Source organism: Capricornis sumatraensis, chromosome 11 (assembly GCF_032405125.1).
Source record: "Capricornis sumatraensis isolate serow.1 chromosome 11, serow.2, whole genome shotgun sequence".
In the NCBI taxonomy this organism is placed as follows: domain Eukaryota; kingdom Metazoa; phylum Chordata; class Mammalia; order Artiodactyla; family Bovidae; genus Capricornis; species Capricornis sumatraensis.
This window is the reverse complement of record NC_091079.1, coordinates 80,290,991-80,308,420: the sequence shown is the minus strand read 5'-3', so window position 1 is coordinate 80,308,420 and position 17,430 is coordinate 80,290,991. Positions and strand designations below refer to the sequence as shown.

The window sequence follows — 17,430 nt, the reverse complement described above, 5'->3', positions numbered from 1 at the left end:
AGAGTGACATCCAAACTCAAACCTCCACACCTCACTCCAGCCTCTCACACCCACCTCTGTTCTCTGCTCCTTGTCTCGCCCTTTGCATCCAGGCACTCCAGCGTTCGGGGTTCCTCCTCCCCCTCTCCACCCCCGGTCCTGCTCTCTTGACAGCCTCCTAACCAGCCTTGTCCCCAACCTTGCTCAGCCTCAGTGCACCCGAGCACTGCTGCTAGAGGAATGTCTGCTCACAGATCTGAAGGGCTCACTTTCCCACGGAACAATGTCCCTTTGTGCAAAATGGATGCTTTCCTTCTTTTTAATTTAGCTTCTCTGTGTGGGTTCTGAAAGCAGAATATTATTTTATTATGGTTTTATTTTTGTTTTCAACTTGACCAGACTCTCTCTGATGGAGAATTTAGGCCATGGGTGCTGGCGAGGAATGCCCCAGCGGTCTGCGGTCTCTGCTGGCCCCTTGGAGCTGGACGTACCTGCCACGTTCAGATCTCTGTGCTCTCTTCTTGTGTGGTCTTGGGCAGCCTGACATCCTGGGGTCTGAACCCATTTATTTACCTGCAGAAGAGGGATAATCATAACAACACTCTAGGACTGTTGTGAGAATTAAACCTCATGGTGTGTACCAACTTCCTAGTAAGACACGTGGCACAGAGGAGGGGTTTAACTTGTTAGCTGCTTTTTATTGTTAGTATTATTCTTTTTTATGTTACCTGATGATTGTTTCTTTCTTGTCTCTTCTGCATCTCATGTGAATTAAAATCAGTTTTTCTCTAGCTACATATAGTTTGAAGGGAAATTCCCCCATTAAAAACTCACCAGGATCTTGTGACTGGAAATTCTATTCCAAGGCATAATCCCCAGAGAACTGTAAACATATATCCTTACAAAACCTGTACATGAAAGTTCATAGCAGCATTATTTATAATAGTCAAGAAGTGGACACAACACATGTGCCCATCAACTTATGATGGATGAGTGAATAAACTGTGGTACAGCCACACAATGGAATATCAGCCAGAAAAAGGAATGGAGTTCCAATCTACAACATGGATGACTCTTGAAAACATTATGCCAAGTGAAGGAAGCCAGACATAAAAGGTCATATATTTGTATGATCCCATTTATATGAAGTGTCAGGAATAGGCAAAGCCCAAGATCCAGAAAGACTGATGGTTGGTAGAGACCGGGAAAAGGGAGGGATTTGGGAGTGACTGCTGCTGCTGCTGCTAAGTCGCTTCAGTCGTGTCCGACTCTCTGCAACCCCTTAGACAGCAGCCCACCAGTCTCCCCCGTCCCTGATATTCTCCAGGCAAGAACACTGGAGTGGGTTGCCATTTCCTTCTCCAGTGCATGAAAGTGAAAAGTGAAAATGAAGTCGCTCAGTCGTGTCCGACTCTTCGCGACCCCATGGACTGCAGCCTACCAGGCTCCTCCGCCCATGGGATTTTCCAGGCAAGAGTACTGGAGTGGGATGCCATTGCCTTCTCTGGGGAGTGACTGCTAATTGTACCCAATTCTTTCACTCCAGGAGACGGTGATGGACAGAGAGGCCTGGCGTGCTGCGATTCATGGGGTCGCAAGGTTGGACACGACTGAGCGACTGAACTGAACTGAAAAATAGTCTGAGATTAGATAATGGTGATAATTGCATAGCTTTGTGAATATGTCAAAACCCACTGAAGTGGTGGCTCAGACAGTAAAGGACCTGCCTGCAATGTGGGAGACCTGGGTTCAATCCCTGGGTTGGGAAGATCCCCTGGAGAAGGGAATGGCAACCCACTCCAGTATTCTGACCTGGAGAATTCCATGGGTAAAGGAGCCTGGCAGGCAGTCCATGAAGTTGCAAAGAGTCAGACATGACTGAGGGACTAAGCACAGCACAGCACTCTGAACTGGACATTTTGAAAGGACAAATTTTATGATCTATATATTATTTCTAAATTTTAAAAGGCTGCCAGGTTTTTAAATTTTCACATTACATACAAATTCCCTCAATTCGTTTCTCATATATCAATGTAGCTAAAAAATTAATTTGAATTCCCCTTTATGAAAGATGTGGAGTTTTACACTTGAAGGTTTTACTCCTTTCAGTACTCTTGCTATTTATTCTAAGGTTTAATGGCCTTTCCTGTCAGTGTCTTTATTTTCGTGTTTTCCTTTGTTCCACTCATCCTTGCAGTTGGACTTGGCTGCAGCAGGCTGCGGACCCCTCCCCCACTACCGGGTCATCACACGTCTGTTTCAGGGAACTCTACTATTGCCAGTTGTCATGACAACAGTCAGCACTCCTTCCCAGCAGTGTCTGAGAAAGTAAGCTATGTGAGGATTAACTGGTCTGATGGTCTCTCTGCTGCTTTAGTATGTGTCACACACTCCTCTACACTCTCTATAGAGAATATAAATACACTCTACAGAGAATATCTCTAGTTCATTCATTCACCAGGGGATTCCCTGGTGGCTCAGACAGTGAAGAGTCTGCCTACAGTAACAGAGACCTGGGTTTGATCCCTGGGTTGGGAAGATATCCCGGAGAAATAAATGGCAACCCCCCCACCCCCGCCCCCCAGTGTTCTTGCCTGAAAAATCCCTTGGACAGAGGAGCCTGGCAGGCTACAGTCCATGGGGTCACAAAGTCAGGACACGACTGAGCAACTTCACATTCTTTCATTGGACAAGACAACCCTTCCCTGAAGGTACACATTACGAGTTCCCTGAGGGCAGAATCCATTTCCTTCAGCAAATGTTGACTAGTTGTGAAAACCCGGCTGTGACAAAGCAGTCTGGAGAAGGACCCTGCCCACCTGAAGCTGACCTGTTGGTGGTGGAGCGGCAACAAACACATCAAGTGCAGCCTTTCACCTCTGACCTTGTGAGGTGATGAGAGAGTGACCTGGGCTGAGAAGGGGTGAGGAGAGCTGCTTTAAATAGGGTGGTGACTTGCCCTAGAAGACACTGGGCCTGCATAGAACTAGGGGAAGGCCATCCCTGGCTGGAGGGACAGCAGATGCAAAGGTCCCTGCAGGGAAGGCTCCCAGAGGGTTTGAATAGCAAGGCCAGCACAGCTTCTGACCAAGAGCTTAAGCAGAGAGGGGGTGTCAACAGTTTTAAGCCAGGTAGGGTTTTACAGACCACGGCAGAGAACCTAGGTTGAGTTCTCATAGCAAAGGGAACCCACCGTAGGGTCTGATTGACGTGTTTCAAGAATCCCCAGCAGGGCTCTTACTCATGTGTTTGTCACTCTGTTTCTTACATCGTGTTTGTCACCTTTATGGCCAGTGCTGGGTTCATCCAGCACATGGATTTATTGAGAGCTTTCTATGCCAGGAAGTATGTTGGACTTTGCACCCCAAAGCTGTCCACCCCGTCACTTTTTAAGAGTGCTTTGCGAACAGACTCACTGCTATCCTGCAAATGTCCATGGAGATCCAGGCAGAGTTTAGTAATTTGTGAACTTTACTATGAATTTCTGCACCAGTTTCTTCAAACTCCTAGTCATCATGTGTTTATAAAATTACTTGGCCGTTTAGATCCTATTGGATACATACCCAGCTAACTCCGCAGCTCTTTGGCAATAGCCAACATATGACAACAGGGGTCGTGGGGGTGAAGGACTCTGTGGTTTCCATCTCATTTTCCCAATATGTCTGTGTCTCACTTCCACATTCATAACAGGGGCAAGTTGTCTTTTTGCTTCAATCCATTCTGCTCTTCTGCTGGGAAACAAGAAGCTATGCTCTCTATTCTTTAACTTAACATAGAAATCTATCAGAGCGACTTCTCTGGTGGTCCAGTGGCTAAGACTCCACTCTCCCAATGCAGGGGGCCCGGGGTTCAATCCCTAGTCGAAGACCTAAAATCCCACATGCTGCAACTAAGAGCCAGCACAGCCAAGAGAATAAATATTTTTAAAAATGCGTCTGTCATATAAATGGTTGCTACTCTAACCTCTCTCTTGCCTCTGCCTCTTAAGTCATTCAAGGTATTCATCTGGCTCAGCTATTATCGCATGGCTAACTCTTTCAGGAAGTACTGCAACTTCAGAGAGGTGTGACCATTGGGGAAAAGGAATTGATTGCTTGAGAATTGCTAGTGTTAGTTCTGGAATGGGGCCGTCTAATTAGGTACTTCAGTTGAAGGGAAGTGTGAGCTTTTCCCAAAGTGCTACAGATTTTAATTGGCTGTTTGCCCTTGCTTCAGAATTCCTTTTCTAAAATAAATGATTTGGAAGGCTCTTATCTTCAAACTCAGACACACAGCTTCAGTTCCTCCTCCCTGGAAAAGTTAACTCTCCAGTTTAGTCTCCCCAAACTCATCAAATCCCACATTGAAATTGTGAGGCCCCAATAACATTTATCAAGACTTCTCCATTTTTCCTTCTTTTTACTCCCTCTTTGATAACTTTGCATATCTTTCATGCCTTATTTTGTTTGGTCACAATCTTTTACCATTCTGGTTCTCTTTTAATTGTTTTCCCTTGGTAATTCTGTTTATTCTGTTTTCCCTTATTCTTGCTTCATTTCAGAACCACTTTCCAATGAACCTGCTTTTGCTCCTGTAAGGAACAGTTTGCATGTTGAAAGGCTTGCCTGAAATTTCATGATGCTAAGCGGCCCTTTCAAATCCTCTCTGAAACTGAGGGGGATGAATGGTGAAATCATGCAGGGAGCCAGTCGAGTAGTTGGGGGGATTCTCCAGAGAAACAGAACCAATAGGAAACTCTGAGAAGAGATTTATTATAATGAATTGGCTCACACAGTTATGGAGGCTGGAAAGTCCCAGACCTCCAGAGCTGATGTCGTAGTTTGAGTCCGAAGGCCAGACTCTGCAGTAGAATGAGGAAGAACTAATGTCCAAGCTCGAAGGCCATCAGGCAGGAGAACTCTCTCTGACTAGTGGGAGGTCAGCCTTTCGTTTTATTCAGGTCTTCAACTGATTGGATGAGGCCCACTCACGTTAGGGAGGGCAGTCTGCTTTACTTGGGTCCACCCATTTAAATATTAATCTCATCCAAATACACCCACACAGAAACTCTCAGAGTAAAGTTTGACTATTGTCTGGGTACCCAGTGATCCAGTCAAGAATGATATATAAAATTAATCCCATATAAGCAGCTCTTCCTTTCTCAGTAACCACACAATCCTGGGTTTAGAGTTATTTTTTGTTGGATGTATACAGAAGTTGAACCAAAATAAGAAGGACTGGAATGTCAGTCCAGAGCTGGAACGTTATTTTTAAGTTTTATACCATTCTGGTTTCACAAGCTCCTTATGTACCCTTTACCAGGTTGTGAACATGCTCTTTTTATGGGTCTCTGTCTCCCAATCCTCACAGGAATTGTTCCAGAACTTCCCATTCTCCAAGGTTCCTTCCCAGCTCCTGCCCCTTTGAGCTCTGCTTAAGATCTGGCCTCTCACAGATGGGCAAAACCGAGACTCAGGTCCATTGCTCTGCCTAAGGCCACATGGCCACTGAACAGTCAAACTGAAGTTTAGTTTGGAACTAGTGGGCTCCTTAGTCCCAAGAGCCTGCTGGGTGGGAGGCATCATGCTAAGTGTTAAATGTCCTTGCTTTTTCAACACCGCTGGACTTCTCCCTGCCTTTGTCATTCCCATTTCTGGAAAGGTATGTCCTGTTTCAACCAGTATTTCTCTGCTCCTGCTACCTGCAACACTTGGCTCAATCTTGTGACAGTAAGTCACTTTGAGCTTCTAATTTTTTTTTCTTTCTTTTTTATTTTTCACCTTTGTCTTATATAAGCATAATTCTGTCCTCTTTACAAAAAACTCTCCTTTAACCCTATGTCCTTCTAAAGCTACTTAGCAATCTCTCCCTTTTCTTTTACTCTCCATTTTATTATTATTATTATTATTCCAGATAAGCCCTCAGTCTGCCCATCCGTGGAAAACTATTCCTGGCAAAGTCATCGAGAACATCCTGTTTCATCAGACATAGTGGCCGCTCTGCTTGAGTCCACGGCCTTTGTCCCCATTGACCACTTCTTCCAGAAACTCTCATTTCTTCTCTTTTCTTGCACTGTTTTCCTCATTTTCTGCCCAACCCTTCCCTCGATGGTTCTCTCAATTGGTTGTGCATCAGAATCACCCGGAGAGCTTGTTAAGTCACAGGTTGTTGGCCCCAACCCAGAGCTTCTGACTCCTCAGGTCTAGGATGGGGTCAAAGGTTTGGCATCTAATGAATTCCAGGTGATGCTGATGGATTCCAGGTGCTCCAGGAACCACACTTAGATGCTGAGTTTGCTGGTTTTTCAGAATGTTCTCTCTTTGTGAGCTCTTCTTAGTGTCATTCATTTGAGATGGTTGGATGGCATCACTGATTCAATGGACATGAACTTTGGCAAACTCTGGGAGATGGTGAGGAATAGGGAAGCCTGGTGTGCTGCAATCCACAGGGTCGCAAAGAGCTGGACACAACTTGGCAACTGAATAACAAAATACATCTCATAGATTCTGGATCATCTATTTCTGAAATTCCATCTCTCGTTCCCACTTCTCTCCAGTCTGGCAGGGAGATGTACTTTAAGATTGTCTCCAGTATTTCTTGAAAGAGGCACTTTTGGCATTTGGGATGTAGTGGTTCTCTGTTGAGTGGGGCTGTCCTCTTCCTTGAAGAATGCTTAGTAGCACCTAGCCACTGGAACAACCACAGCAAACATTTTGTAGCTGTGTGAACTTAGGCAACGTTAACGAACCTCTCTGAGTCTCCATCTGTCTCAACTGTGAAAAGAACTCCTTCACAAAGTTATTGTGAAGATTAGCAGTGAGAAACACTGAGCTCTTTTCTCTGACACAGGTGGGGCACTCAGCAATTAATAGCTCTCTCTATGGGCTGATAATCTCTACCTCATATCACTGCAGCTGCCCACTTCCTGCTCACACAGTCTTGGTGCTCCAACCCTTGCTCATACTGCTATAAAAGTAGCTTCTAAGAGGCAGGGTTTAAAACACAGAGATCACTTTCTCCTTGGGCATCTTCATGTGTCTCCATCACACATACAGTAAACCTCAAGTCCTTAGCCTATGAATAGCCTACATATAACAGAATCTCGCCAAGTGAGGTTCAGGAGGCTTCTTCTGGGTTCTAAAGTACCTCATTCCTTTGTAACTTAATGAGGGAAATAGTCACCACTAATAGTAAATGGCCTGGCAGAAATTTCTTTAAGCCTAGATTTCCTATTGCAAAATATCAGCAAGAGACACTTAAAATCATGAGGATTTTAGATCTGTCAATAAAGGATCAGGAAGTCATATAGAAGGAATAATTCAGAAGGTGAATTTTCTGAAGTTGTGTCTAAGGTAGCCGCACAATTTGTTGTTTAACACTATAGTTATATGTATCTATGAAACCTTATAAATTGTATTAATCACATAGAATATGAGCTTAATAGAAATATCTGAGCTGAATACACATGACATACATTTAAACAAGGAGACTTCACTGCCGCTCCTCCTGCTGCTTTTCCTGATCCCAGGCGGCTCACTTTACTTGTCCTCTTTGGAAGCTATGTTAGTTGTGGCTACATCTACTGCCGTGTAAGACTTGTAACTGGGTCCGGGAAGAGCCTCAGTGTAAGGGGGAGAATGAGGCACTAACAAAATCTTGTTCCAGTATGCCTGGAGCCAAATTAATTTAAATTTGTCATCTCTCTCTCTTTTTTTTTTTTTTCACAAAACAGAACACACAAAATAATCCATAATCCCACATATCTGTGTTGTTTTTGTAAAACATCACATTACCACCTCAGTGGCCATCAACAGACAAATGGATGAAGAATATCACACTGTGTATATACATACACATATGCACACAATGGAATATTATCCAGCCATAAAAAGAATGAAATCTTGCCATTTGTGATAAAGTGGATGGACCTAGAAGGTATTATGCTGACAGAAGTAAGTTAGAGAAAGACAGATACTGTATGGTCTCACTAACATGTGGAATCTAAAAAACAAAACAGGGACTTCCCTGGTGGTCCAGTGGTTAAGAATCTGCCTTCCAATGCAGGGCACATGGGTTAGATCCCCTGCTGGGGAACTAAGATCCCACATGCCCCAGAGCAACTAGGCCTATATGCTGCAATTACTGAGCTTGCGCACTCCACAGCCTGCTCACTGCAACTGGAGCGAAGCCTGAGAGCGGCAATGGAAACCCCACGAGCTGCAACCAAGATCCTGATGCTGCAACCAACACAGCCAAATAAATAAATACACATTTTTAAAATAGTAAAAATAAAAAGGGACTTCCCTCGTGGTACAGTGGACAAGAATCCACCTGCCAGTGCAGGGAACACAGGTTTGACCCCTGATCTGGGAAGATTCCATGTGTCACAGAGCAACTAAGCTCCTGTGCCACAACTACGGAGCCCACGTGCCTCAGCTACTGGAGCCCAGGTGTCCTAGGGCTTGTGTTCCACACCCAGAGAAGCCACCGCGAGGAGAAGTGCTTGCATTGCAACAAAGAGTAGCCCCTGCTCACCACAACTAGAGAGAGCCCTGCACACAGCAACCAAAAATAAAACAAATTTTTTAAAAATAGAAAAAAAAAGAAAGAAAACCATTAACAAAATAGAAACAGAGTCATAGATACAGAAAACAAGTGGTTGCCACCAACAGCCTGGGAAATCTTTTCCTGGTCTGAGGGTATAAATATCTGACCCATACTCATGATTTTCCTATGCTCTGAATTTTCTCAAGGGCCTAGGCTTTTAAAACTAAAAACAGACTCTTTTTCCTCCCTCCTTCCATCATGGTATTTTTTAATTTATAAAACAGTCTAGATGCCTAAGTGGGGCAAAATCCAAGAGGATGTATATGTGTATGTTGCAATGGAGGGCAGGGGTGGGTGGGGGAAGGCGGCGGTGTTGGTGGAGGGGACGAAGCAGATAGAAGAAAAAAAAGAAAACAGTATCATTTACTATTTTAAGCCTTGCATCCATTTAAAAACTTCAGCCTTTTTAGAGATCCTTGTGATAAACTTTCATAATATTTCAAGGAGGACATGGGTAAAGCTCACAATATTTGAAAATTTTAAGCTTTGACCTGTTATGATCTGTCAAAAAGAAGGTAAAGTGAAGGTGAATTTGCTCAGTTGTGTCTGACTCTTTGCGATCCCATGGACTGTAGCCCACCAGGCTCCTCAGTCCATGGAATTTTCCAGGCAAGAGTACTGGAGTGGGTTGCCATTTCCTTCTCCAAGACAGAGCCACTTTCAAATCCAATAAATACTCTTCATTTGCTTCAGCCATTTAAGAAATATTTTCAGAGCCTACTGTGTTTCAGGGTCTAGGTGCTAGGATATAGCAGTGTGCAAAGAAGAAAGAAATCCCTGCCCTTGAGGATTTTATTTTCTAGAAGGGGAAAACAGACAACCAAGAAATCAAGAAAAACAGAATGTAAGAAGATGATAAACACAATGGAGAGGAATAAAGCTGGAGATGTGGGGGAGAGGTTGCAGTTTTAAACGGAATATCAGTGCTCCTTAGTATTTTTGTTTTTGTTTAATAAACAAGAATGAGGGGCAGGATCTGACGGTGGGGAGGAGGCCTCTCCTTGTCAGGGATGAGCGGGTCTCACAGGACCACGATGACTCAACACAGGAACATCTTTGCGATGCAGCGGTCCTTGTTGACTGGCTTGGACTTCTTGCCCTTGCCACCCTTGGAAACCTCGGCCCACCTCTCCTTCGCGTTCTCCAGCACCATGTTGCAGTGCCCATCGGAGGCCTTCACAGCGTCCAGGAGCTTCCTGTTGTTGTGGCAGCTGATGGGCACCTGGGTGTTGTTCTTGACTGGCTGCGCAAGCACGGAGAGTGGTCTCGGGTTAACCTTCTCCTCCTCCCGCGTCTGCAGCTGCTCTGGGATCGTCTCGCCCCTGCGTTTCTTGAGAAGGCCCATGGTGGTGGTGGCGGCTACGCTCTCGGGTCACTTCTGCCTCCTCCGTTTCCTCAGCCTCTTCACTGCCTGTTTCAGACTTTGATTTCTAAAGAGGAGGAGGCTGGGTGGCTCCCAGGCTCCATCCTTTCCTCAGAGCAGAGCAGAGTGGGGACAATGAGGTGTCTGCCATGGGGGTCTGGCTAGTCTCCATGCACCAGAGTTCCCAGGGTGCAGAAGGACAGTGAGAGGGGGCTCAGCTCTTTGGGAGGTGGTGAGGAGGATGGAGGCTTCTATCTGGGGAAGAGACTGGAGAATACTCTGGAAACATCAAGAAATCTCAACTTATCCCACTCTTGGGGAGCATCTCCTGTTATTATGGAGAGGGCTGGTCTGCTCAGGTTCTTTGCCACATGGGTGGGACCTGTTGTCATGTGTTTGTCCCTCAGTCATGACTATTTGTGACCCCATGGACTGTAGCCTACCAGGCTCCTCTGTACATGGGATTTTCCAGGCAAGAGTACTGGGATGGGTAGCCATTCCCTTCTCCAGGGCATCCTCCCAACCCAGGAATGGAATCTGGGTTTCCTGCATTGCAGGCTGATTCTTTATTGTCTGAGCCACAGGGGAAGCTCTCTGTTGTCTTGGGTTAACCAATTGTCCTGAGTCTTCTCAGGACTCCTAGAAGGCTCCTAGGAGTTTTGAGAATTGGATGGAAAAAAAAATCAGATAGTTAGGGCTCCCCTGACAGTGGGGGGCTCCAGCTATCCATATGTCAAAAATAAAATCAATGTTTTCATTGTAGGAGATTTGTTTTGGTAGCTTTATTGGATTAGAGTTTAAGATACATGCTTAAATATCTTTTACAAAGGATATCTTTAAGGACTGTCATTATAAGAGGTGCTTAGAAAAGGTAAGACAAGAGTCGTTACTCGCAGATATGTAGCATGAGATAATTATTGAAAATTTCCTGTATCGTTATCAACATTTATGGAAGGCCTAATAAGTGTTTGCACTAAGTGGTTTCCACTCATTATCTCATTTAATCCTCATAACAATGCTGGGATAATCATGTGTGTGTTAGTTGCTCAGTCCTGTCCAACTCTTTGTGACCCCATGTTCTATAACCCTCCAGGCTCCCCTGTCCATGGGATTCTCCAGGCAAGAATATTGGCATGCAGAACAAGATGGCAGAGGAGCAGGCGGACGTGGGGTACATCTCTCTCCGTGGATACATTAGGAATATACCGTCAGACTCAGAAGTGCATGCAGGACACCACCTGGGAGGGACAGGAGTACCTGATCAGCAGAAAAGAATATATACAGCCACACAAATCTCAGCAGGATGAAGGAACTAGGGGGAAAAACAGGAGTGTTAGTAGCACTGGACGGGCCCTCCAAGGGGTGAGGGGTGGGGGATGGGGGTGGAGGGGGCGCCGGGGACTGAAGCAGGGGTCTGATCCCCACATGGGTGCCATTGTGTGAGTCAGAGGAGAAACATTTAAGGTTGAGAGTGAAACAACTGACCTGTGGCAGCCTAAATGGAATGGGAATCAGACAGTCCTTGCCATAGACACCCCGAACAGGGACGTAGGTCCCCTGAAAGGTGCAGCAGCTGGGAGCTGGAGTTTAGGGACTGTGGAATCCCAGTGCGAGGCTGCTGTTGACTGCGGAGAGTCAGATCCAGGGGATGTGAGGGAGGAGATTGTGGTGGGAAATGCCTGTGGAGGAAAGCCAGGCAGCCATGGAAGCAAGGTGATACTGCTGAGTCATGCATAGTGGGTGGAGCCATCACCATAGCCGCTCTCTCCCCACGAGCCTACATTGGCAGCTGAACAATAGAGAGGCTGGCCCATCAAACACGTGATGCACTGAACCAGAGTAGGGCCCCACCCATGGCGCCCCTTTAAGTGCCTGACGCACCAATATACAGAGTAGGACCCCAGCCAGGGGGCCCCTCTATGTGCCTGATGTGCCAAACAGAAAAGGACCCCAGGCAAGGGAGCCCTCTTAAGTGCCTAAACAGGCGGAGATAGAGAAAGACTGGCCAAAGAGGCCTTCTGATTACCAGCTACAAGAGGCTCAAAAAAGACTCTGATAGGGCCATAACTCCTGCAGCGGAGGCAGTCCGTGTCCCTACACAATTGGCACCGCCAGGGTCCCCATGAGCCAAGCAGCTGCACCACCTTCACACTCAATTCTCACTGGGGCAGAGCTGACACAGGCAAGAAAAGTCTTGTGTCTATGTACACAGGGTCACTTCGGTCGTGTCCGACTTTTGCAACCCTGTAGACTGTAGCCTGCCAGGCTCTTCTATTGGGGGGGTTCTTCAGGCAAGAATACTGGAGTGTATTGGCCAATACTGGTTGCCATTCCCTTCTAGAGCACTATATTTCCTGCTGCCCTAGCCGCCAACCCCCCTGAGTACCTGGTGCTGCCAGAACCCCTGCGATCCAAGCAGCTGTACCACCTCAACACCTGGCCCTCACAGGGGCAAACCCAAGCCCTCCAGGGCAGCCTCAGGAGCAAACCCTAGTGGACAAACCACCTACAGAGGTGGAAATAAAATCACAATTGAAACCCAGGGGCAGCATGGCTAAGGAGGAGGACCCAAAACCTTCCCACCAGCTGTACAAGCTGCAGATTAAATTCACATGATCAACTAGGCAGACTCTGTGTCTATGGAATATATAAAAGGACACTGAGAGCTCCCACAAAAGAAAATGCACTAGTTCTGATAGCTGTGGACATTGGAGGCAAGAACACACAGGAGCAGGCCCAGACTAGAATCTGAGTGGCCCCCACAGCAGGTCCAGAGATCAGCACAGTGTTGGAGGGCATCCTAGGGAGGTGAGGTGGACTGAGACTCCCAGTGAGGGAAAGGACTTGGACAGCAGTGACTCAAGAAAACCGCTTATTATTATGTTTTGACTTGTTCTGTAGATTCTTCTGGACTTTCTTTTTTCTTTCCCTGCCTCTGTTGTAGTTGTCGATTTTATTGGCACTATGAAGTCTGATTCAGCTTCTGAGCTTTTTTTTTTTCTCAGTCACATTTTTTATCATTGTTATAAACCTCTGCCTCTCTGTTGGACTTTTGCAGTTCTGTGGAGTTTTCTTTCTTTTTTTTTTTCTTTTCCTAAAAAATTTTTTTAAAACCTATTATTATTTTTTTCTACATTTATTCCTTTGTTTTTGCTTTTCCTACTGTTCTCTTCCCCTTGCAGTTAATCTTTAATGTATATAAATCTTCTTTATCTATCTCTGTTTAACTTTGCATATCTATTTTTTCTTTCCTTTCCTCTCAACATATTTGTTAGTTTTGTTTTCATTGCTTTATTCCCCACTTGGCACTCTGCTTTGGTTTTGTTTTCCAGCTTGTGCTTTAGTTAGTTTTGTTCTTAACTGGTAAATATAATTTTTGATTTCCTTTGTTTGCTGGGTCAAACTATTGTACTTTATTTTTGTTGGACTGTTCTGACTTTGCTTATAGGTGTATATGTATATGTGTATATTCCATTATTTTAATTATCATTTTTCTGATTTTGTAACTGCCATTTGTCTGGGGTTCCTCTTTGGTTTCTCGTTTTGGAGTATTTGTTTTAATCTCACTTAATGCCAAAGCCTTTGACTGTGTGGATCACAATAAACTGTGGAAAATTCTGAAAGAGATGGGAATACCAGACCACCTGACCTGCCTCTTGAGAAACCTATATGCAGGTCAGGAAGCAACAGTTAGCACTGGACATGGAACAACAGACTGGTTCCAAATAGGAAAAGGAGTACATTAAGGCTGTATATTATCACCCTGCTTGTTTAACTTCTATGCAGAGTACATCATGAGAAATGCTGGGCTGGAGGAAGCACAAGCTGGATTCAAGATTGCTGGGACAAATGTCAATAACCTCAGATATGCAGATGACACCACCCTTATGGCAGAAAGTGAAGAGGAACAAAAAAGCCTCTTGATGAAAGTAAAAGAGGAGAGTGAAAAAGTTGGCTTAAAGCTCAACATTCAGAAAACGAAGATCATGGCATCCGGTCCCATCACTTCATGGGAAATAGATGGGGAAATAGTAGAAACAGTGTCAGACTTTATTTTTTTGGGCTCTAAAATCACTGCAGATGGTGATTGCAGCCATGAAATTAAAAGACACTCCTTGGAAGGAAAGTTATAAGCAACCTAGACAGCATATTCAAAAGCAGAGAGATTACTTTGCCTACTAAGGTCCGTCTAGTCAAGGCTATGGTTTTTCCTGTGGTCATGTATGGATGTGGGAGTTGGACTGTGAAGAAGGCTGAGTGCCAAAGAATTGATGCTTTGAACTGTGGTGTTGGAGAAGACTCTTGAGAGTCCCTTGGACTACAAGGAGATCAAACCAGTCCATCCTAAAGGAGATAGGTCCTTGGTGTTCATTGGAAGGACTGATGCTAAAGATGAAACTCCAATCCTTTGGCCACCTCATGCGAAGAGTTGACTCATTGGAAAAGACTCTGATGCTGGGAGGGACTGGGGGCAGGAGAAGGGGACGACAGAGGATGAGATGGCTAGATGGCATCACCGACTCGATGGACATGAGTCTGAGTGAACTCCGGGAGTGGGTGATGGACAGGGAGGCCTGGCGTGCTGCAATTCATGGGGTTGCAACGAGTCAGACATGACTGAGCTGAATGCATAGCAAACCATTTGTGGAATCTTTGTTCCTGACCAGAAGTCAAGCCCTGAGCCTTTGGAGTGGGAGCACTGACTCCAAGACCCTAGACTACCAGAGAACTAACCCTAGGAAGTATCAAATAGTGAGAACTCACACAAAGGAAATCACTTGAAACAAGACCTGGCATCACCCAACACCAGTATCACCTGTGCAGGATGCCTCATCTAAACAACAAACAAACAAACAAAATACAAACCCAATCATCAGCAGACAGGATTACCACCTCACTCAACCTTGCCCATCAGAGGAAAAACAAACAAAAAACAACAAAAAAACTCAGTACAACTCTCATCTTATACGAAGCTTACACAAACAACTGGACCAAACTTAGGAGGACAGAAACCAAAAGGAAGAAAGAATTCAACCTTGAAGCCTGGGAAAAGGAGACCTCAAACACAATAAATTTTTTAAAACAGTAATGAAAAGGCAGAGAAATAATACACCAAGGAAGGAACAAACTAGAAACACTGAAGTCCAAATGAATGAAGAGGAATCAGCCAAACTACCTGAAAAAGAATTCAGAATAATGATAGTAAAGATGATCAAAAACCTTGAAAACAGAGTGGAGAAAATGCAAGAATCGATTAACAAAGACATAGAAGAATTAAAGAATAAACATACAGAGACAAACAGCACAATTACTGAAATTAAAAATACTCTAGAAGGAATCAATAGCAGAATATCTGAAGCAGAAGAATGAATCAGTGAGCTGAAAGATAAAATGGTGGAAATAACTTCTGAAGAGCAGAATAAAGTGAAAAGAATGAAAAGAACTGAGGATAGTCTCAGAGACCTCTGGAACAACATCAAACATACCAACATTTGAATTATAAGGGTCCCAGAAGAAGAAGAGAAAATGAAAGTGTATAGTTGAAAATTTCCCCAATGTGGAAAAGGAATATTCAGTCAAGTCCAAAAGGCACAAAGAGTCCCATACAGGATAAACCCAAGGAGAAACACACCAAGACACATACTAATCAAACTAACAAAGACTAAACGCAAAGAAAGAATGTTAAAAGCAGCAAGGGAAAAGAAACAAGTAACATACAAGGGCAATCCCATATGCTTAATAGCTGATCTTTCAGCAGAAACTCTGCAGGCCAGAAGGGAATGGCAGGATATATTTAAAGTACTGAAAGAGAAAAATCTCCAACCAAGATTACTGTATCCAGCAGGGATCTCATTCAAATTTGATGGAGAAATAAAAAGTTTTTCAGACAAGCAAAAGTTAAGAGAATTCAGTACCACCAAACCAGCTTTACAACAAATGTTAAAGGGATTTATATAGTCAAGAAATAAAAGAGAAGATAAAAAATCTACAAAATCAACCCCAAACAATTAAGAAAATGGCAACATATATATATATATATCTCAATAATTACTTTAAATGTAAATGGATTAAATGCTCCAACCAAAAGATATAGTCTGGCTGAATGGATACAAAAATAAGACCCATATATATGCTGTCTACAAAACCCACTTCAGACTTAAAGACACATATAGACTGGAAGTGAGAGGATGGAAAAATATATTCCATGCAAATGGGAATCAAAAGAAAGCTGGAGTAGCAATCCTCATATCAGACAAAGTGAGTGAGTAAAGTAGCTCAGCTGTGTCCGACTCTTTGCGACCCCGTGGACTGTAGCCCACCAGGCTCTTCTGTCCATGGAATTCTCCAGGCAAGAATACTGGAGTGGGTTGCCATTTCCTTCTCCAGGGGATCTTCCCAGCCCAGGGATCAAACCCGGGTCTCTTGCATTGCAGGCAGACACTTTATCCTCTGAGCCACCAGGGAATAGACCTTAAAATAAAGAAGATTACAAGGGATAAGGAAGGACACTACGTAATGATCAAGGGGTCAATCCAAGAGGAAGATATAACAATTGTAAATATCTATACACCCAATATAGGAGCACCTCAATACATAAGACAAACAGTAATAGACATAAAAGGAGAAACTGACAGTAATACAATCATAGTAGGAGACTTTAACACCCCACTCACACCAATGGACAGATCATCAAAACAGAAAATTAATAAGGAAACACAAGTCTTAAATGATACATAAGATGAGATAGATCTCATTGATAGCTTCAAGACATTCCATCCAAATGCAGAAGAATACACCATCTTCTCAAGTGCACATGGAACATTCTACAGGATAGAGCACATCTTGGGTCACAAATCAAACCTCAGTAACTTTAAGAAAATTGAAATCATATCAAGCATCTTTTCTGACCACAATGCTATGAGACTAGATATCAATTACAAGAAAAAAACGGTAAGAAACACAAACACATGGAGATTAAACAACACGTTTCTAAATAACCAACAGGTTACTAAGAAACCAAAAAGGAAATAAAAAATTTGTAGAAAAAAATGAAAATACAACAACTCAAAACCTATGGGATGCGGCAAAAGCAGTTCTAAGAGGGAAGTTTATAGCAATACACTCCTACCTCAAGAAACAAGACAAACATCAAATAGACAACCTAACTTTACACCTAAAACAACTGGAAAAAGAAGAACAACGACAAAAAAAATTAGTAGAAGGAAAAAATCATAAAGATCTGAGCAGAAATAAATGAAAAAGAAATGAAAGAAACAATAGTAAAGATTAACAAAACTAATAGCTGGTTCTTTGAGAAGATAAACAAAATTGACAAACTTTTAGCCAGACTCATCGAGAAAAAAAGACAGAAGAATCAAATCAACAAAATTAGAAATGAAAAAGGAGAGAATACAACAGACAATGCAGAAACACAAAGGATTATAAGAGACTATTATGAACACTATATGTCAATGAAATGGATAACCTGGAAGAAATGGATA

The 17,430-nt window shown here is 43.8% G+C and overlaps 1 pseudogene; it reads right to left on the bottom strand.

Annotated features, from left to right (window-relative positions):
• Nucleotides 1-9,604: 9,604 nt before the first annotated feature.
• LOC138088624 (small nuclear ribonucleoprotein Sm D2 pseudogene) lies at nt 9,605-9,910 on the bottom strand (annotated as a pseudogene).
• Nucleotides 9,911-17,430: the final 7,520 nt, after the last annotated feature.